This window comes from Camellia sinensis, chromosome 3 (assembly GCF_055761805.1).
Source record: "Camellia sinensis isolate YWXY chromosome 3, ASM5576180v1, whole genome shotgun sequence".
NCBI lineage: Eukaryota > Viridiplantae > Streptophyta > Magnoliopsida > Ericales > Theaceae > Camellia > Camellia sinensis.
In genome coordinates this window covers 29,234,960-29,257,289 of record NC_138963.1, presented here as the reverse complement: position 1 = coordinate 29,257,289, position 22,330 = coordinate 29,234,960, and the positions used below count along the sequence as shown (strand labels likewise).

The following is a 22,330-nucleotide window of genomic DNA, read 5'->3' as shown; positions in this document are numbered from 1 at the left end:
ATAAATCAATTAATAATGTAAATTAATTAAAAGGGTAGCGGAGAGGGGGGAGAAATCTAGTACAGTGGCATTGGAAATTCATTGTGTCTAACTAGATTATAATATACAATTGCAAAATTATATTAGAATTAGTATATTATATGATATAGGGAACCCTTTGGTAGACACCCTTAACAATGTGAACCATATGCCCCCTTATTATATAATTTTTTGTATTTTTGTCACAAATGTAATGTTATTTTTTGTTGAGTTATGACAATTTATGATTAAAAAATTAAGTTCGTATTTTGTGGTAAGGTTATATTTTTTTTATTGAAACTTTTTTGAAACCATTAAATGCGTAACATCACCACAAAAATACATAATATTGTTGTAAAAATTTGTAATATTTCTACAAAAATACATAACATTGCTACAAAAAAATTTATTTATGAATTCCAAATTATTGTTACTCTTTAAAAAAATTATATAATATTTATACAAAAATACCTAAACATGTACAAACAAAAAAAATTACACAACAAATAAATTTTCTTATAATATACAATTGTGTTTCTCAATCCACTTACAGAAAAACAAACCAACCATTATACTTGTTGAACCACTAACACACTGTACAAAATAAAATAGGAAGCACATATATATATATATATATATATATATATATATATATATATATATATTTATATCTCTATATATATAGATACACATACCAGTTTGTTGAACAATAATGGTCCCTAAATCTGGCAAAAGGACGGTAAATCGAAGATGGAGAATACCGTTCAATCCGTTTAAGAGATGACAAAAATGTATAAAAATAAAAATAAATAACTAGTTGTTCAACTTCAACATACTGTAAAGCGGTGACCTTTTGCTTAAGGGGGACGATGGCCGATAGCTAGATTGTTTTGTTATAATAAAATAAGAATCAATGTAACCCTAAAAAAAAAATACAAAAACAGAAAAATGGTGTCGTTTCAATGGCATAGCGGACATAGCAGGGAGGGAATGATTACAGTGACCTCTCATCCCCACATATTAGCATATGCCACTAAATGCAGTGAGCACACAGTATTCTTGAGTAAAAGGCGAAAGAATAATACGCTTTGTGCTCATTGTGTGGTTACGTGCCTTCAATGTATTGCTTCAAAGGCTTCATATTGCAGCTCTTGCAGGGTGAGTCTTTCTTTCTCAATCGATGTGGGATTTTTTTATAATTATTTATTCAAATTACGTTTTATCAATATTTAAGTGCCCCATTGCACTTTGGAATTAATCTTTGACCCCGTTTGTTTTAGGAAATAGAGGTGGGACCCACTATATGTTGTGTTTGTTTTGGGAGATAGAGAGGGGATTCACAATCCCATGGGATTAAAGTGGGTCTTGGTGTTGGGATTGAGATGGAGGAGGTGGATATGGTATTAGGAAATTAGTCCCATGGGATTAGGTTTTTTTATTTTTATTTTTTTTACATGTTGGGAATTTTTTTTTAACATTAAAGTTTAATGTTTTTGTATTTTTTGTTAAGTAAAAATCATAATTTTATTTGTTTTAATATTTTATATTTCTTTTATGGGGTAATAATTTAACAATCCCCACATTAACAACTACCATCAAAACAAATACAATTTTACTTAATCCCCTCACTAACAATTCCCTCACTATCAATCAACTCACTATTAATCTGCCCAGGCCATGTTTGTTTGGCGGACTGGATTAGGTTGGATTAGCATTCCCATGACTAATAGTCCTAGGATTACGAATCCCTTTGGATTGTATATCATATCCTATGTTTGGATTGAGTTAGGATTATAAGGAGGGCCTAATAGTCTAAACTTTGGCTTAGTCGTCCAATTTATATCCCACCCCCCTCTCTGAGATTGAATAATCCATCGTATGTGAAATACCATATCCGGATGAATTTAATTGTTTAACCTAACATCGGATTAATAATTTTATTTAACTATTAGTCCAATCCCAAGCTCATGTCTACCCAAACAAACATGGCCTCACTACCAATTCCCTTCATTCTACTTCTGAAAACAAATAGGACCTTTATTAATTCCCATCTTGACTTGGCCCATTCTAGTGGGACAACTCCTCTGAGTACTAACATACACATTTTTTTTTTAGCCTGTAAGGTTCTCTATGTTTAGGATTAGTACTTTGTGATATTCAAAAAAAAAAAAAAAAAAAGAAAAGGATTAGTACTTTGTGTTCATCAAAGTTTCCAATTATCAATACTAAGTTTGATTAGTTCAACCCTAGTTAGCATAATTATCATCTAATTGATATTTAAACTAACAATTCAACCATCTCTATGACATTGTTTTGTTGTCGATTTTTCTTATGAAACTAATGCAAATTAATTTAGTTGGCTAATTTATATATATGTCAAATACACTCTGAAGACCAAATATATTTACTACTTCAAATTAAAAGACCTCTTGTTGCTACAATCCCCCTCGTTTATGACTTGTACATTTTGATGCGTCATCTATGAAATAATAAAAGTGATACATTTGTATAGTTGAGATCAAAATGTATAGGATTATAGATAAAAGGATAAAGTGATATTCACTAATAGTTAAAAATGTGAAAATGCATCAAAAGAATAAAGAATAGTTCCATTTGTACTGATCGTTTAACTGCATGCCTTGATACATTACTCGAGGGACATCTTATACCTTGAGCACTGCTCCTGTGGGAATTTATATGACCATTTACACTTCAACTCCCAATTATAGTTCAAATGAATGTGATCTCTATTTCTTAATCCCAAATGTTGGGCATTTTTTTTTCTTTAAATGAACCTAAATGAAGTTTTTTTTTTTTTCAATTATTAAAATGCAATAATGAGCAAGAACGCTTCACATAGCCCCCTGAAGACCAAGCTGCCTTTTTTTTTTTTTTGTCTTTCTAAATTTATAGTAAAGAATGCCATAAGTAAGTCAAAAATTCTATCTCCTAAGTTAAGCTAAGAAAATTTTATAATATAACTATAGGAGATCATCCAATTTTGGATGAAACCCTTCAAAAATTAAAGTATGCCACTAATCGCAATGAGCACACAGTGTTCTTAGTAAAGGTAAAAGAATAGTTCGTCTCTACAAGCATATAGTAATAGATCCCACATCAAGGTCCAACATACATTATTTAGAACTCATACCCACTTAAAAGCTTAAGCTTGTAAGTAGAGAATCCATCTAATATATATTAAGACATATCTCCTTTTACTCTTTATTCGATATAGGATTCTACCTTCACACACGCTCCAACATTTTTGATATATTGCTTCAAAGGCTCCATAATGTAGTTCATGCAGTGAGTTTTTCCTTCTTTGCCAATGTGGGATACTTTTTTTTTTTTTTAATCATTTATTCAGATTTTTTTTTCCATCTGTATTCAAGTGCTCCATTGGACTTTGGTATTAACACCATGTATCTTAATTAAATCCCAACTTGAGATTTGACCCCTAGTAGTACTTTTGTTCATCAATATTACCAATTATCAAATACTAAAGTTTAATTAGTTCAATATTAGTTAACATCATTATCATCTAATCAATATTATAAATTTACAGTTCAACCACTACAAGAAAATGCACCTTTGGCAACCAAAATTGGCGACTAGAAAAATTGGAAATGTGTTTTTCAAAGTTCCGATTTTTTCTTTAAAGTTTATGTTATCTGCATAGAATTTTACCAAGGCATGGATGTTAAGCATCCATAATGATGGGATTGTGTCAATTAAAATAGTGTGAGTGAGTTGTTTGATAGTTATAATGGAAGATGAACTCGATTACACATATCTACCCTTCAATATAAAAGTAAACCCTAGTAAGTATTGAAATTAAATTTTAACAATAACTCTCATATTATCATTTTTAAAAATCTGACAATAACTCTAAATAAATTGTATTTTTAATTTTTAAACATCTCTTAAAAAGCCATTTACTGAAATTAATCTTTTAATAATCAATTACATTCTAAAACATTTTTATAAGGAAATTTTATCTTTTGGCCCTGTATCACTGTTTGATCATCTGTGTGTAAATGTAATATATATATATATATATATATAGAGAGAGAGAGAGAGAGAGAAAGGGAATGAGGGGATGAGGGAGGAGATCAATCTTGATTGGGTTAGGGCTGGTTATGGTATTGGGAATTGCTGTGCACTTGAGGCTTTGGTAATTTTATATTGAATTTTGACTTTAACCTCTGTTTCATTTCATTTGTTCTCTTATTGAAGGGTTTTAATGCTTTGGTCTGCCTATTACTACAAATAATGAAGGAAACAGGGTTTGACCTAATATAAACTATGAAATCCTCACATTTCAATTAGGAATCCTTCAATTTCAGCAATTTTGTGTTGTGTTGTGTTCTTGCTAAATCGAGCCAGATAATTTAGACTTTATGACTTCTCAGTGAAAATTGACTTTTGTTGTGTATCTTCTTCAATTAAGCACCACTACATTGCAGCACAAAATGGATTGTAAAGACATGAGCTATAAAATATTTCAAAAACTTTTTGAATTTTTTTTTTTCTGTCTCTATTTTTGTGGATTTGAATCCATGTCATATGGATCATAGAAATAAAAGATCAAAATAATGTGGGAAGTTGTTGAGGCACGTCTCTCTCTTTCTCTCTCCCCTATTTGTGTTTGGCTATTAGTTACAAATCACATTCTTTTCTTTGACCTTTTTGAAATTCATTTTCTCATATTACATAAAAATATATATTTCTTTTATGTTTCTTAATATACATTCAAGGTCTGTTTCATGCCTTCTAGTAGTAAGTGATGTTTCTGTTTGCCAGCTTCTTGTAGAAGACAGTTTGATCTTGCTAACAGAGAGGCTATGGAGGAATCTGCAGAGTGGAGATTCAAATATGATGAGGAGATCAAGAAGGCTACCAAGTGTGCTCAGGAACTAAATGAGGTAATCACATGAGGTAATCACATTTCATGAAAGGTTCAATCCCTAAATCTCTGTTTCGAATCCCACATTTGGATACTGTTTGCCGACTAAACGTTTTGTAGCCAAAAAAAATGGGGAAAAAAAAAACCTTTTGCTACTAAAAGTTTTGTAGCCAAAAGAAAATCAAACATTTGGCTACTAAATTTTTTGTAGCCAAAAGAAAAACAACCATTTGGCTACTAAATGTTTTGTAGCCAAAAGAAAATTAAACCTTTGGCGACTAAAATCTTTCGTAGCTAAAAACAAAAGCTGAAGAATAAAAAATACTTTTGCTGACTAAAAATTTAGTAGCCAAAAATGTGGGAGTTTAGGCGACTAAATTTTTAGTAGCCAAAAATGTGGAAGTTTAGGCGACTAAATTTTTAGTAGCCAAAAGAAATACTATTAGCCGGCTAAAATTTTAGTAGCCAAAAAAGATTGACTTTAGGCGACTAAAATTTTAGTAGCCAAAACACCAATATTTGCTTTAGGCGACTAAAAAATTTAGTAGCTAAAAATTTTTCCCCGACTAAATTATTCGCTTTTGGCGACAAAAAAAATAGTCGGCAAAAATGTATTATTTAATTAATTTTCCAACCTGTTGGCGACTAAATGAAGTTTAGTCACCAATTAGCTTTGCCGACTACTCTTTGGCTACTAATTTTCCGACAAAAAAATTTAGTCGCTAAAGACTATAGGCGACTAAAAATTGACTCAAAAGTGAAAATTCTTGTAGTGAACCATATGTATGACATTGTCATATGTCGTCTGTTTTTCTTATGAAACTATTGCAAATTAAAAAATGATACCTACATTTGAGTCATTAATGATGGTTACATTGAGTAGTAATTAATACCTATAATTGAAGACGAATCTAATCATAACAATGGATGCAATGATAGACTTATAGAGGGCAAGAGGAGGCGATTGCCCTTCCTACGATTTCAAAAACTTTTGTTATTATTGTAATATTAATTATAATTGTCTCCCAATTATAGAAGTTCGCTCCCTCTAATTGTTTTTTTTTTTTTACAAATTTTAAGTGGTCATCCTCTCTTCATTTTTTAAAAAATTTAAGTGGTTGCTTTTCTATTTCTATAAAACATTGGATTAAAAAAAATTTAAAACATACAAAATATAATAAAATTAATAATTTACCATTGATAACAAGCCCTATTTCTAGATTTAAAAAAATGCTTATTTGTATACGTTTTCATCTTATTTTTGCTTTCTATGTATTGGTAGGAAATTGATATTGCAATTCATACTTCTTATTTAAAATTTTTGTTAATATGTATATTTTTGCCCCTTATGTGAAAACCCCGGGTCTGTTCCTGAATGGATGGGAACCAATATTATTTTGGGGCACAACATCATAATAATAAGATGGGTGAATCATGCTAACGGTCCTTATAATTTGGGACTCGTGTCACTTTATTCCCTAACCTTTTAATTGTAATACATTTGACCTTGAATTTGGAATCTCGTTTCAAATAAGGACAATTGAAGACACTATTGCTCTATTTTAACGGCAAAGTAGTCAATTTGATAAAATATAACTAATTTGACAAAAATAAGTATAAAAAAATAATTTTTGAATTTTTAAAAATTATTTCTGCCTACCAAAAATAAAATTATGTAAAAATAATAAATCTTTTATATTTTTATATTTTTTATTTTTTTATTAAATTAATCCTTAATATGTATTTGGATGATGATCATATAATGGGTTGTTGTTTTTGTTGATATTTTCGGATGGTTGTATTTTTTGTTAACAGATATTTTTTTATAATTATCATGTAATAGATTATTATTATGATTTTAATGTGTAATCGATATGTTTAATATATGAAATGTTTTTAGTTTTGAATTTTTTGATTTAATGGATTGGTTTAATAATGACATGAAAGTTGTCGCCATATTTGACTTTCAAAAAAATTGAAACTAATTTAATGAAAATAAATATCAAAAACATTTATTTTAAAAAATTATTTCAACCCTCCCAAAAGATAAAATTATATAAAAATAACGTGTTTTTTATTTTTTTTTCACCAATTTAATTTTTAATTCTTAGAATTTTTTTCTAAAAATAGATTCTAAAAATAAAATAAAAGAAAATTTTATAATAAAAGAAAATTCAGCATTATTCATTAAAAAAATGTTATTACATTTCAAATAATATACAAGTTAACCATACAAGTTAACTACTGGTTGAACTGCTAACCCCACCCCTTTCTTCTGTGGGCAAACCGAAACCCTGTGGCCCAGCAGACCACATCTGAAACAAATGATGCCCCTCTGCTTATTTTCCCCCGAACCCAAATCTGACACTGGAAGGGCAGTTCTAGCCCGTCCTTCCTGTTGCGAGTTTAAAACCCTCTGCCTCTTAAAAGGCCTACCAACACCCTGAGTCACAGGAGTCGCCGAGATGGCTTCCTCCCCACTCTGCCCCATTGCTAGCACTGCAGCCTCTACATGGGCGGCCGCCTCAACAAGCGCCCTATATCTTTTATGCCAAGACCCCGCTATCCTTACACGGATGTCGTCACGCAGCTTACTCTCAAACTCGAAACAACGTAAGTACTCCGTCTCCACCAATTCTGGAGCAAACCTCGACAGATTAGCAAACCATCTTTCGAACCGCACCAAAGGTGTAGTACCTTGGCGTAATTCCACAAATTGTTTCCGCAGCTCTTCCTGAGCGGAAGGAGGGAAATCGCAACTTCCTCGCCTAGGCATCCTAGTAAAAGTAACGGAGACACGTTAGCACACTCATACATGTGCCGAAGCTAAACACTTACATCCTAACACATGGATAACTGTAATTCACTCCACATAAGCACATAAACATGTAAGCACTTACGAATTTCATTTCCAGATAATGATAGTCCCGAGGCGTTACTAGAGTTCCGATCAGAAACAGCATTGATCAAGTGCCTTTCCAACAGGACTCCCAGAAACCCAAGGATCCAATCAACATCCAAGAAACTACATTCCATACCCAAATAGTCACATAAACATGTTATCACAAAAGTACATAACATTACGTCTAAGTCTCTAACAAGCGAGAGAAACCCATTGTGATACTAATCACTTCCCACGTACCCAAAGTATTCGAACCCGGTACGCTCTGATACCAAGTTGTAACGCCCTCAAAATAATAGCTTTAAACCCATTAAATAAGACATGCATTGATATTCAAAAGCTCCACATTCTTTCACTTAACAGAGTTTCATTACAAAAAGTATTACATGTTAACAACAAAAGCAAATGCCCTATGGGCTTACAGCTTTCCAAGTTAACACTTGGTTACAACAAAAGAGTACTAACTCGTTTACACATTAAGCCCTTGGCTTGAAGTTACATGTAATACATCAAAAGTAAAACAACTACACTATGTCCGCCTCTAGCCTCCCAAACTATGTCCTTGGAGGTGGCATGCTTCCTGTACCTGAAAATGATATTCCCATATAGGGTGAGCCACAGCCCAGTAGAAATACACTAAACCAACCATGAACAATGACTAAAAGATTAGCAACTGAGAGACGGTCAACACTGACACTTCCATTTACATCTCCCTACGTTTCCATGACAGCCAAGTCTATGTTACAATTCACTTTTCGTTTTTGTTCAACTTTGAGTTTGAAAACAAGGCTCAGTACTCTGACCAGAACATTTGATGAGATTATAGTTCATCACTAGAACACTTTCGAAATCCAAGGTGGATACACATTATTTTGTTGTATCAATAACACATAAACTACTCCCATACTTCGCAAACAATGATGATATACATTTTAGTGCTATATCAAATCAAACAAACTTTTCAATAGATAAGCATATGAGCTATATCACTACTACAACAGATAAGCATATGAGCTGTATCAACATTCCGATAGATAAGCATATGAGCTGTATCAACACTTCAACCGATAAGCATATGAGCTATATCAACATTCCAACAACCGGTTTAGAGGTACATCCCCCATCTTCCCCTAAACCATTAACCGGTTTAGAGGTACATCCCCCATCTTCCCCTAAACCGTGGAGTACATCCCCTATCTCCTCCCATACACAAGTAATGCATATAAACACAGAATCACATATGCAATCAATCAATACATAAAATTAATGTATTCTATCAACCGACATGCTCTATGACACATCCAATTGATTAGTTTTAGTTTGCCTAATCATCAAGCATTGTCTACAACAATCAACACTACCCTCCACCGGTAGCCCAAAGCAATTATTTCTAAGCAGGAAATAAATGCACAATGGATATTCAATCGACATTTCAATTCGGTGAGTGATAAATAATTCAACTACACCCTTTAACCCCATGCACTCCCAATCTCAGCAATTCCATTTCATTTCCTCATTTCCCACAATTAATTATCTCAATTAATTAAACAATGTAATTAGGTCATTTTCCATAATTACCATTACCACCCTTAGGTCCCATTTTCATCAATGATTCAACATTTATTCCATTTCTCTATACCAAACATGCATCTAGGTTTATTACAAATAAAAAAAAACCTAACTTTTGTAAAATAACACAAATGGCCCAAACTTTCACAATATTACCAAACCAACCCCAACATCTCAAATTACCAAAATTTAAAGACAAAATCCATAGAGAGGAGTAGGATATCCCTACCTCAAATTCAGAGCTCCAAGGGAGAAGATGAGTAAAAACTCAGAAGTGCTCCAAATCCCAAATTTCTCAGATCTCAACAAAGCCCTCGACGATCAACACACTTCTTACAAAGGCCCAAGGTGAGGAAAACACTCTAGGTAGATCAATCCTAAGAGAGAAGTTCGGTTTTAGAGTGAGGTGCTCTCCAATGGAGGTTTTGAAAAAGTAAGAGAGAGAAAGGAAATCAAAAAGTGATCAAAAAGGTGGTTTCACGAACTGATATAAAAGCAGGTCCGCTCGAGCGTACAACACCCCGCTCGAGCGTACAGACACAAGTTCACGCTCGAGCGTCCAAAGATCCGCTCGAGCGCCGGGTGCACTCTCCCAGAATTTTCTGCAGACGACCAAGATGCTGAGAGAAGGAAATTCACGCTCGAGCGTCCAAACTGACGCTCGAGCGGAGAGGCAACAACAAAATCCCGCTCGAGCGTCAAATCGCCGCTCGAGCGGAGAGACCAAATCCTGGGCAAAATTTCTAAGTTTTAAAACACGACCCACTTATTCCCAACCTGCCCAACACAACCCAAAATTCTAATTAAAAGAGTAAGGGATAGAAATGAGGATAAGATAACAACGAATCTACGGAACCGAGTCCGGATTATAGTTAAACAACAACAGGAAATACCGGGATCGCTATAACCTCCCCCCCTTAAAGAATTTCGTCCTCGAAATTAAAGATACATCAAAACACAAGGCCAAATGATCATAGAGCATTCAACAACCGAACCCCAAGGAAAGAAATTACTTTCAAAACAAGCCTCCGACTCACTCTACCAAGGGAAAGACCAACCAAGGGAACACATTCTAAATAACACCACCTTAGGTGCGCAAGTCTCAACAAACCAAACCTCCCCCGAAACAATTCATCAAAAACCGACTAGTGCTCCAAGCTTAGTCACTACTCAACAACACGACTAAAGCAAATCTTAAAGTAGATAATAAGAAAATATTTTCTTGTTCAAGAGGCATTTCCCAAAGATGTTTAAATTTTCAACGTTAACGTTCCAGGATAAATCTTGCATTTTCCATACGAAAACTCAAAAGCTTTGTAAACATTTTTCACAAATACGCTGTTACCCAAAACGCAGAGTTATCCACAATTTATTTGCCCAAAAGAGTAATCTGGAATTCTTAAAAAGAAAATCCTTGAATTAAATCAACTTTTCAACAACGCATTTAGATGACCCCAAACACTAGGAAAATTTTGTTTTCCATTTCTTTCCAAATTAACACTATCAACAACCATCACTCACGTAGTGATGACACAACCAACACGGAACACAACATTTCTATAATGATAATTAATAGAAATAACAACCGTACCATCAACACATAAGGTATAAGAAATTCATGGTTTTGCAATTTTATCCCGCCTCCCTTTACTTAACCACTTTATAATCATAAACACGGCTCAGAAATACACAAATGATACACATTATAGTGCTGTATCAACATCAAACTAGACACCATACATTCACAATGTATAAAAAGCCAGTCATTCACAATGATCAATCAATACATATATTAGATGTATTATTCCAACCGTCAGACTCAATGACAAAACATGTTCGATTAATTTCAGTTTTCCTTAATCAACATACGGAGTCTACAACGAACGAGACTAAACTCAAGGTGACCAATGCCACCCCAACACCCGATACCGACAAGCTGACTAGTCAACTCAATAAACTCTACACTCAGTAATCTACACACTGATGTGTTACTCAGACCACTAACCCCAACCACAGAGTTCTCTACACGAACCACAAATTTTGGAATCTCATCGGATTTCCTAAAATTTAACCGCCTCAACATTGCGTCTAAGGGAATCACCATCCCCCGCCATGGTTATCTAGCAAGCCTGCTCACTTCCTTGACCGAAGACCGACATGGTCAACCTCAATCACAACATCCCGAATACGAAGGACTACTTTGACCCACGCTATACTCATTACTTTAGAACACGAATTGCTCTTAATTCAAAGAATGCTGGCAGCATCCACTCATAACCCACACCCAACAATGGATAACCAATCACAATATGAACACTACCCCTATACAACCAAGGGGGTCACCACGGACTCACTATCTAGCAAGGCCCAACACACGAACCAGCATACAGGTACCATTCCCACTAACTCGAGATACAAATCTCACGTTCCCTCGAACATTCTCATATAGTCTTGCCAACACCGCGCAACTCTCGAAACCATCCCATCTAACACATTCAACCGTACTAGGCAAAACCTCCTTATTTTGCAAGCCCTCTTACTCCTACACCGAATCCTCCAATAACTCATAGGGTCCACTCGTTACTCCATATCTTACTTGTCACTCATCTCGAGAGTACCATCAAGAGGCCCGGCCTCCGTGCTAAACCACTAGTCCACACTACCGCTAGGCAACCATCATGAACCAAACCCCGACACTGTCACAAGTCGCCGATAGGGCTTCCAAAGATTCACTCTTCTAACTTTCCAGAGGGGTAAAAGTCCTCGCCTCCCTCGTCATTAACCCACATCTTCATTCGCAAACACCATACCACTGTGACTCCACCCACGGGTCACACTCTAACCATGGGCTATATACCCAATTAACGCTTCTGATAATATCCTCTGACTTGACCAGTGCTAAGGTACGAACTTATCACATTCAATCCAAATAAAGAAATTTGAAAACTTAGGGAGACATCCATTATACTACAGCCCGAGGTATAGTACCAGCTACTCACAACACATCGCTCTCGATACAACAATCACAACCTTATATAGGGATTGACATCCCTTCACTTGAAACGGCCAATCAGTACACCTGCAATCTTGACAACGTTACTTACCACGAAGGTACGAGTCCAACCTTGACAAAATTATGTGCCATGCCCCCGTAGGACACCATATTAAATACGTGTTACATCTAGTATTAATCGTACACTTCACATCCTCTCAAGTTCACTCGACAGTAGACCAAAAGCTATACCACGCACAAAACTTTAAATGGGTAGTACCCATGTAATTCCACACACTCGGCAAGTAAAACAGTTCTCGCTCCAATATTACCTTGGCTAGGACACGTACCCCTCGGTGGTTCTTCCAAATTTTGAAAACATGGCTCTCTAGCCCTCATCCTCCCCAAATCAAATCACAAGCATAAATTTTTTTTTTATAGCAACTTTATACATTAATAAAATTTTAGAGCTACGACATGCTCCAATTCACCCACTCTAGGGAAATTAACAAACAAAGCATATATGTATATATATAGATAAACAAACAGTTTAGATGTTTCAACCTTCCCAAAACACATTGGTTACACAACGGAACCCAATGATCACAAAACAATAATCCACTGATTACAAAACGGATTAGTCAAAACAAAACCATCCCATCAGTATTACTACTACTACCGTCCCTTGTTGGACCGCCGAAGTTGGTCATCCCCGAACATAAGGCAACCTACGAGCTTACAAGTCACGGACAAGAACCACTGGTATGCCCCCTCTGCCTACACCTGGAACAACTACAAACTTCCCTAGCTGGGGCTTGGGAACTCGACTCTACTGAGGCCCTCGCAATCTGGCCTGCTAGTCCCCCAAAACGATATTGTTCCTGCCCAGTCGAAAGAAACTGAGCCTGGCTAGGTTGCAAAACCCCTAAAGAAGCTCCCGACTGAGTACAAAAACGTCGAATATGACCCGGCTGATTACACACCCAACAGGCAGGCGGTGCCTGAGCACGAGATTGGTTCAGAATCTGGGCTGATGAAGACCCCAACAACTGCCTCCCCACTGAGCATTTAATCGGTCCAAAACCCGGCTGGTTGGATGATCCTGGTGGTACAACTACTGGTTGAACTGCTAACCCCACCCCTTTCTTCTGTGGGCAAACCGAAACCCTGTGGCCCAGCAGACCACATCTGAAACAAATGATGCCCCTCTGCTTATTTTCCCCCGAACCCAAATCTGACACTGGAAGGGCAGTTCTAGCCCGTCCTTCCTGTTGCGAGTTTAAAACCCTCTGCCTCTTAAAAGGCCTACCAACACCCTGAGTCACAGGAGTCGCCGAGATGGCTTCCTCCCCACTCTGCCCCATTGCTAGCACTGCAGCCTCTACATGGGCGGCCGCCTCAACAAGCGCCCTATATCTTTTATGCCAAGACCCCGCTATCCTTACACGGATGTCGTCACGCAGCTTACTCTCAAACTCGAAACAACGTAAGTACTCCGTCTCCACCAATTCTGGAGCAAACCTCGACAGATTAGCAAACCATCTTTCGAACCGCACCAAAGGTGTAGTACCTTGGCGTAATTCCACAAATTGTTTCCGCAGCTCTTCCTGAGCGGAAGGAGGGAAATCGCAACTTCCTCGCCTAGGCATCCTAGTAAAAGTAACGGAGACACGTTAGCACACTCATACATGTGCCGAAGCTAAACACTTACATCCTAACACATGGATAACTGTAATTCACTCCACATAAGCACATAAACATGTAAGCACTTACGAATTTCATTTCCAGATAATGATAGTCCCGAGGCGTTACTAGAGTTCCGATCAGAAACAGCATTGATCAAGTGCCTTTCCAACAGGACTCCCAGAAACCCAAGGATCCAATCAACATCCAAGAAACTACATTCCATACCCAAATAGTCACATAAACATGTTATCACAAAAGTACATAACATTACGTCTAAGTCTCTAACAAGCGAGAGAAACCCATTGTGATACTAATCACTTCCCACGTACCCAAAGTATTCGAACCCGGTACGCTCTGATACCAAGTTGTAACGCCCTCAAAATAATAGCTTTAAACCCATTAAATAAGACATGCATTGATATTCAAAAGCTCCACATTCTTTCACTTAACAGAGTTTCATTACAAAAAGTATTACATGTTAACAACAAAAGCAAATGCCCTATGGGCTTACAGCTTTCCAAGTTAACACTTGGTTACAACAAAAGAGTACTAACTCGTTTACACATTAAGCCCTTGGCTTGAAGTTACATGTAATACATCAAAAGTAAAACAACTACACTATGTCCGCCTCTAGCCTCCCAAACTATGTCCTTGGAGGTGGCATGCTTCCTGTACCTGAAAATGATATTCCCATATAGGGTGAGCCACAGCCCAGTAGAAATACACTAAACCAACCATGAACAATGACTAAAAGATTAGCAACTGATAGACGGTCAACACTGACACTTCCATTTACATCTCCCTACGTTTCCATGACAGCCAAGTCTATGTTACAATTCACTTTTCGTTTTTGTTCAAATTTGAGTTTGAAAACAAGGCTCAGTACTCTGACCAGAACATTTGATGAGATTATAGTTCATCACTAGAACACTTTCGAAATCCAAGGTGGATACACATTATTTTGTTGTATCAATAACACATAAACTACTCCCATACTTCGCAAACAATGATGATATACATTTTAGTGCTATATCAAATCAAACAAACTTTTCAATAGATAAGCATATGAGCTATATCACTACTACAACAGATAAGCATATGAGCTGTATCAACATTCCGATAGATAAGCATATGAGCTGTATCAACACTTCAACCGATAAGCATATGAGCTATATCAACATTCCAACAACCGGTTTAGAGGTACATCCCCCATCTTCCCCTAAACCATTAACCGGTTTAGAGGTACATCCCCCATCTTCCCCTAAACCGTGGAGTACATCCCCTATCTCCTCCCATACACAAGTAATGCATATAAACACAGAATCACATATGCAATCAATCAATACATAAAATTAATGTATTCTATCAACCGACATGCTCTATGACACATCCAATTGATTAGTTTTAGTTTGCCTAATCATCAAGCATTGTCTACAACAATCAACACTACCCTCCACCGGTAGCCCAAAGCAATTATTTCTAAGCAGGAAATAAATGCACAATGGATATTCAATCGACATTTCAATTCGGTGAGTGATAAATAATTCAACTACACCCTTTAACCCCATGCACTCCCAATCTCAGCAATTCCATTTCATTTCCTCATTTCCCACAATTAATTATCTCAATTAATTAAACAATGTAATTAGGTCATTTTCCATAATTACCATTACCACCCTTAGGTCCCATTTTCATCAATGATTCAACATTTATTCCATTTCTCTATACCAAACATGCATCTAGGTTTATTACAAATAAAAAAAAACCTAACTTTTGTAAAATAACACAAATGGCCCAAACTTTCACAATATTACCAAACCAACCCCAACATCTCAAATTACCAAAATTTAAAGACAAAATCCATAGAGAGGAGTAGGATATCCCTACCTCAAATTCAGAGCTCCAAGGGAGAAGATGAGTAAAAACTCAGAAGTGCTCCAAATCCCAAATTTCTCAGATCTCAACAAAGCCCTCGACGATCAACACACTTCTTACAAAGGCCCAAGGTGAGGAAAACACTCTAGGTAGATCAATCCTAAGAGAGAAGTTCGGTTTTAGAGTGAGGTGCTCTCCAATGGAGGTTTTGAAAAAGTAAGAGAGAGAAAGGAAATCAAAAAGTGATCAAAAAGGTGGTTTCACGAACTGATATAAAAGCAGGTCCGCTCGAGCGTACAACACCCCGCTCGAGCGTACAGACACAAGTTCACGCTCGAGCGTCCAAAGATCCGCTCGAGCGCCGGGTGCACTCTCCCAGAATTTTCTGCAGACGACCAAGATGCTGAGAGAAGGAAATTCACGCTCGAGCGTCCAAACTGACGCTCGAGCGGAGAGGCAACAACAAAATCCCGCTCGAGCATCAAATCGCCGCTCGAGCGGAGAGACCAAATCCTGGGCAAAATTTCTAAGTTTTAAAACACGACCCACTTATTCCCAACCTGCCCAACACAACCCAAAATTCTAATTAAAAGAGTAAGGGATAGAAATGAGGATAAGATAACAACGAATCTACGGAACCGAGTCCGGATTATAGTTAAACAACAACAGGAAATACCGGGATCGCTATAGGGGGGGTTTGGGGTTTAAATCTTTAGAAATCTGGAATAAAGCTGCCATTGCCAAGCACATATTGTTTCTCTTTTGTGGGGGTGAACAATCCATGTGGTGTCAATGGGTCAAATCTTACTTGCTCAAAGGCAAGAGCTTTTGGATGGTAAAAATGCCTAGTGCTCCATCATGGGTTTGGAGGAAAATTCTTTCCCTTAGACCTATCATTTACCCTCTAATTAAGCACTGTGTTGGAGATGGGGATAAGATTTTCTTGTGATTTGATAAGTGGCATCCCCTTGGGTCTCTGTGGGCTAAGCTTGGAGACCATATTATTTAGGGCGAATTACACTAACAATCCCTATAGTTTGGGATTCGTGTCACTTTGATCCCTAACTTTTTAATTGTGGCATATTTGACACTGAATTTTGAATCTTGTTCCAAATAAGGACAATTAAAGATATCATTGATAAATTTCAAGGGCAAAGTCATCAATTTGATAAAATATAAATTAATTTGACAAAAATAAATGTCAAAAGGATATTTTTGAATTTTTAAAAATTATTTATACTCACCAAAGATAAAATTATATAAAATTGATAAATCTTTTACACATTTATTTATTTATTTATTTATTTATTTTACTAAATTAATTTTTATTATTTTTTTGGATGATAATCATGTAATAGGTGGTTGTTTTTATTTTCATTAAATTAGTTTATATTTTTCTAAAAGTCAAATAGGGCAACAACTTTGATATCATTATTAAAACCAATCTATTAAATAAAAAAATCCAAAACTAAAAACATTTCATATATTAAATATATCGATTACACATTAAAAGTCTAACAACCACCCATTACATGATTATCATCTAAACACATAATAAAAATTAATTTGATAAAATAAATAATAAATAAATGTGTAAAAGATTTATCAATTTTACATAATTTTATCTTTGGTTGGTCAAAATAATTTTTAAAAATTCAAAAATAGTTTTTTGACATTTATTTTTGTCAAATTCGTTTATATTTTATCAAATTGACGATTCTACCCTTAAAATTAGGCAATGATATATTCAATTGTCCTTATTTGGAATAAGATTCAAAATTCAAGGTCAAATGTGTCACAATTGAAAAGTCATGGACCAAAGTGACACAAGTCCTAAACTATAGGGACCGTTAGTGTAATTCGCCCTATTATTTATGACTATGCCCTTGGCATGGAGTCTAAGGTCAAAGATATTGTTGATAATACTAGTTAGAGATGGCATGTTGCTTCTTCTTGGGAATTAAAGGAATTGATTAAGAGCACTCCTTCTACTCTTCATCCCAATAGTAGCCTAGATTCTGTTAGATGGCTTCCCTCTTCTGATGGGAAATTTTCTACAACTTTAACTTGGAATTATTTGAGAAAGTCTGGGGATAGAATGTCTTGAGCTACCATTCTTTGGGGGGCCCATAATATCCCTAAGGCTAGTTTTGTAACCTGAATGGCAATCCTTGGTAGATTGAATACTGGGGAATAGACTGAGATTGTTTGGCATTTCCCAATCTGCTGAATGTATATTTTGTAAGGACTCTTGTGAAAATCACAATCATCTGTTTTTGGATTGCCTCTTCTCTTTTAAAATTTGGACTTGTATTCAATCTAAGTTGAATGTCTCTTAGCTTGTTATTCAATGGCTGGGTATTACTCAACATGTGGCAAAATCTGCTAAAGGTAAATCTATTAGAGCTATTATTGTTAAGCTAGCTTTCACTTGTACTGTGTATCAACTGTGGATTGCTAGGAATAATAGAATTTTCATAAAAGAGATCATTCCTGAGGAGGTTGTTATTAAATGCATTGTGGATATTATTAGATTTCGTATGATGTCTATGACTAATATTACAAGGCATTCAAGTGACAACTGGTTCTTGAATTCTTGGAGGCTTCCCCATACCATTCTGAAGACCACACAACCATTGAGTGATAGGAGTTTAGTACCTGTGGGTTGAGTGAAAGAGCGCATAAAACTGAGGGATTATCTAATTTTGTTCATTTTTGCAGGAAATTGAGCTACTATATGTCTGCATTGAGAGTGTGAAATTACCTTAATTGAGGGTTGAGTGTTTGTGAGCAATATACACTTCTTGACCAACATTCATGACCACGTTGAGTGCTAAAAATTATATTTTCCTGTTGCTCTGTTTCTTTGCAGGTTGCATGGAAAGGATAATTTTTTAGTGTTGTGAGATCCTATATAGTGGGCTGAGTGTAGTGAGAATATATATTGTGTGTTTGTGCAAATATACAGTAACTGTCGTGTATTATCTGATGTCGTATAGCTGACACTTCTGGAACACATGTAACTGTCTATCTTGGACAGGGTCTGCTAAATTCTCGGAGCTGGTAGCAAGGAGGGTTGGTTGCTTTAGGCGCCACAAGTGTGAAGAAAACCTTCACTTAATTTGTATATATATGTTGAATTCGATATACTATGGTACTGTTGTTTCGGTGGATATTTTGAAAATCTTTTGTTGGCCAAATCTTACGGGCTACGTAAGGGATAGTCCTTTTTTGTCTCCTTTTTTGTATTAGATTTTTGAGATTATGAAATATGTTCATGGTCCACATACAGTTTGTAAGGGGAGCCTGAACACATTTAAGGAATCAAAATTTGTTTTGGAGTATGAGTTTAGTCTGCCTATTTGTGTTATAATTCTAAGTTATTTAATTGTTTGGTATATCTTTATCCATCCAGTTAACAGCTTTTGATTTTCCAGGTTCTATATTTATCTTGGTCTTGTTAGTTGAAGTTGCTTTTTGTCTCATCTTGTTCTCTTTTTGGAATGCCTTTTTAGGCTTTTTTTAGGCTGGTTGTTCTTGCTTGTGTAGTTGGGGTCAGGGCCTGGGGCATGCCCCTTGTATTTGTGTATATTTTTTGTTTTTAATTTATGACTTATTCATCCCAAGAAAAAAACAAAAAGACAAAAAAAAAAAAAAAAACATGCAAATTAACCAATACAAAATAAGTTGTATCACGACTTTGCCCTTGAAATGGACCATTTACAAAGAAAACATCTTTGATTGTCCTTATTTAGAATAAGATTCAAAAGTTAAGGTCAAATGTATCACAATTGAAAAGTTATGGACCAAAGTGACACAAGACTCAAATTACATAAACTATTAGTGTAATTCACCCTAATAAAATGTAACAAACTTTAATTTAATAATATTACTGGCTTCATTTTCACAATAACTCATAACTAAACACTACAAAAGTTAAAATTAAAAGACCTCTTGCTAGTCCTATTTATCCACTAATTAATGCTTGAATATTTAAAAACTTAATAATGGTTTACTTAATTAACATCCTAATATTGTTCCACGTGTCGAAGTTTTGAGCTACAAATTGGAGGTACTTACAATGGTGTCTAAACTAGGATTGATATTTCAACTGGTTCTGTCTTTTTCTTTTTTTCTATTTTTCAGGTACATTGGAAGGCTGGGAGAGTCAAACCCGTACAAGGTTATAACCACTGAGCTAATCTCGGTGACTAATTCAACTGGTTTGTCATTAATCAATAGAAAATCACTGAAAGTTTGAATTTTTTTGGTGTCAAAAACCGATTGAGCTGTTGCATTGTAATTGGATTATAATAAAATAGGCCCATCATTGTCCGATTAAACATTGCCAATCCATTTGGTTCTGGACCAAGATTCATTCTAAAAGATATAAATGCCAGAGGTGCATAAAATAAAACATTAAAAAGTGCAAGTCAACTAAGGCCGGCCATGGCCCGTTATTGATTTCATCTCTGTAAAAAATGTACAAGAAGTTAGTTGTTATGGTGATTTCACTAGAATGCTAGAGAGAGAGAGAGAGTTCTTACAATGGTGCATCCTAGGAGGGTGGAAGAAGGATTTGGACACACACCACTTGATATAGAAATGTATCATGATCATGATAGTTATCATCACAAGAATGAAGAAGCTAGGATTGATGATGTAGACCATGGCATGGGCAATACGAAAGAGAAGACGATCATAACTCAAGATGATCAGACAGTGGAGGAGGGGAAGAAGGATGAGCAACCACCACCAGGGACGATCATAAAGCCCAAGAGCAAGAGGGTTGCCACCTTAGATGCATTTAGAGGCCTCACCATAGTGGTAAGCCTGTTTGCTTGTGTGTGTGTGTGTTTTTTTTTTTTTTTTTTTTTTTTTTGGCCGGGGGGGGGGGGTTTATTATCATCTACATTTCTATTTTCAAGAGAAGAAAAAAAATGAAAGTTATACTCGTCATTTTTATTTATGTGTGAAAATTGTTTTCAATAGTTTAAAGATGACATTTTTTTTTTTATTGATACTGGGATATCCAGATTAAAACTTGACTTCTTTTTTTTTGTTTTTTCAATAGTTTAAAGGTTGTATCTTTTTTTATACATAAATTATATTTGCATGACATTACCATTCTTTAAAATGATTTGTTTTTGGAAAAACATTTTTCAAAAACAATGTCAAGAGAATGAAAACACAACCAAACACAAACGTGAACTTCTAGTATAAATGATTGATGGAATTACATATACAAACTCTTTATGATTGATGTTAAAACATGTTGGTTCATCCTAAAAAATAAAAAACGTAAATTCGATGGTAATTCTGTATTTTGACTCTTGCGTCATTTTAGTTTTGTTAGTCTTTGTAATTTTAATTAACTTAATTTTGGCCTTGAATTTCTGACATTATGTCAATTTGATCCAATTTATTACAACTCTTTCACTTTTTTTATAAAAAATATACACATAAGTATCATGTGTCATATTTTTAAAGAAAAAATGGGTAAATTACATTTACCTCCACTGAGGTTTCTGACAAATATAGGGACCTCCCCTGTGGTTTGAATAATTACAGTAACCTCTCCTGCTTTACTTGACAATGTCAAGATTCTCCCCTTCTGTCAAATTGTTCCAAACGGTGTTACTTTTTCTATAGTAAATTACCGTATTGCCCTTCCTTTTAAAATATTAAAAAATATTTTTGGGTTGGAGGGCAGGTTTGGAAGAAACAAACAATGTTTAGAATAGTATTTTTGGATTTATTTTTTAAAACTATTAAAAAATGTTTTAAAAAAATTATTTTTTTATTTTAAATATATAATTTTTATTTAAATATTTTAAAATTATTTTGTAAATATTTTAATTTTTTTAATTTTAATATTTTAAACTCAAAACACAACTTCTTACTCAAATTGTAACCAAACACATAACTCAAAACTTACTTCAAAATTATTTTCAAACCTCATAACCAAACACATAACTCGACACTCCATACTACTTTCAAAACTCTACACTCAAATCGTAACCAAACGCATATCAAAAAAAATTAAAATATTTAAAAATATATTTACAAAATAAAATAAAATATTTAAAATAAAAATTATATATTTAAAATAAAAAATAAAAATTTTAAAAATTTTTTTAGTATTTAAAAAATATATTTAACATAAGTTTGTATTTTTTTAAGTTTGTGTTTGGTTATGAGTACGTTTTGAAAATAATTTTTGAAATGAATTTTGAGTTGTGTATTTGGTTAAGACTATGAGTTTTGAAAAGATTTTTGAAAATTTCTAATTGGAATTGTGATTTTAAAAGAGAACCAAACATGTTTCTAAAAAAAATTCTTTTTTCGGAACATATTTTTACTCAAAACTCAATTCAAAAAT

At 34.8% G+C, this 22,330-nt stretch overlaps 1 non-coding gene across 1 annotated transcript; it reads right to left on the bottom strand.

The window, feature by feature from the left end:
• Positions 1 to 1,010: 1,010 nt before the first annotated feature.
• On the bottom strand, positions 1,011 to 1,125 carry LOC114316547 (U5 spliceosomal RNA). Its single transcript, XR_003648228.2, has one exon. It is a non-coding gene; the product is annotated as a U5 spliceosomal RNA (small nuclear RNA).
• Between the last annotated feature and the right edge of the window lie 21,205 nt (positions 1,126 to 22,330).